Source organism: Hyperolius riggenbachi, chromosome 7, assembly GCF_040937935.1.
Source record: "Hyperolius riggenbachi isolate aHypRig1 chromosome 7, aHypRig1.pri, whole genome shotgun sequence".
Taxonomy (NCBI): Eukaryota; Metazoa; Chordata; class Amphibia; order Anura; family Hyperoliidae; genus Hyperolius; species Hyperolius riggenbachi.
The window spans coordinates 194190232-194191702 of NC_090652.1; the positions used below are offsets into that span (position 1 = coordinate 194190232).

The 1471-nt window shown below is 48.7% G+C and overlaps 1 pseudogene; it reads right to left on the reverse strand.

Moving 5' to 3' along the window:
* Nucleotides 1–796: 796 nt before the first annotated feature.
* Nucleotides 797–932, reverse strand: LOC137526273 (U2 spliceosomal RNA; annotated as a pseudogene).
* Between the last annotated feature and the right edge of the window lie 539 nt (nt 933–1471).

Below are 1471 nucleotides of genomic sequence, written 5' to 3' on the forward strand. Positions count from 1 at the left end.
TATAGAATTTGCTATAACTACTACCCGGGTGCAGTCATTTGTTTGATGTCAGTTTGAAGAAATGTGTATACCATTTTATGATTAGCAGCACTAGGAGAAAAACATGTTTTTATCATTAGACTAGTGGTAGGTCTTCCCCGAGAGGACCCGCCATCGCCGTGGGGAAGTCTAGTAGGAAATAATTTATGCACATTTTTTTTAAGCTTTCTTGGCTCCTGTTGCATGCAACAGGAGTCCCAGGTAAGCAAGGCTATTAGCCCCATGCACGGAAAAAGCGTGAGTGCCCTAAAGCACCCCCACAAAACGTGCATGAGTAGCCACGGGCCCCACAATGTAGCAGGGCCCTTCCGGTTGTTCCCCGAAGGGAACCTTCCTCCTTTGCCTTCGGCTCAGGGGGTGGCATCCTCCAACACCCGAGGGGTTGGAGGATCCTGGGGTCCTCCGGAAGAGGACCCCGACTGTGCCCAGTGGTTACCCAAAGGGCCTGGCCATGTGGCAACCGTGTCCACATGGTCCAGGTGGCTCCCCCAAGAGGGAGCCGGGTGAGAACCGAAGTCCCCGGTGCCAGCAAGCTGGCCCTGACCTTGCGGCCGGAGTGATAAAAATTCCGCACTCTCCCTAGCCAAAAGGCCGGGGAGCTGCGTTAGTTGGCTATGCATATGGGCAGTACAGACCGAAGCACCCTACTTCCGCCTGAGATCTGCCACATCTCAGGTTTTTTCAGGTGCACCTGGAGCGCCACTTCCAGGGGCAGTACGCCTAAGCAAAGCCCTCAGCCATTCAGCCTCGACCATGGTATAGATCCATTCAATCAGCCCCTGGGAATTACGACCAGGAAGGACACCCTGCCACAGTGCCATCCCTCCAGGTCCCCCCAAAAACCTCAAGAACAGATACTACACTTGATCTTAGCCAAAAGGCCGAGAAGCTGCACATAATTTATGCACATATTATTTATACTGAAGCTAACGTCCTCCTTTGCTGTACCTGTTTTGAATGCAAGTTGTGTATTTTAGTCCACATTGTGGAGCTCTACACATCTATTGCAGGTGGTCAATTCGGGTGCAGCCTCTGTTTGGAAGCGCTGCCAATGTTTCCTGCTGTACAAAACTCATGTAAGTATACCTATGGTTAGCTGCATACATGTGCTTCAATTTGCATTCTAATTATAGATTAGGACTAGTACATGATTTGCATCTGATTTGCATTCAAAGCATGTATTTAGCCCCTGTGGGGCTCTGAATGCCTCTGTTGGTCTACAATTCAGTTGCAGCCTATGAGCGTTGTCATTTGTTTGATGTCTGTTTGAAGAAATGTGTATACCATTTTATGATTAGCAGCACTAGGAAAAAATCATGTTTTTATTGTTAGACTAGCGGTAGGTCTTCCCCGAGAGGACCCGTCATCGCCGTGGGGAAGTCTAGTAGGGAATAATTTGTGCACATATTATTTATACTGAAACTAATGTCAT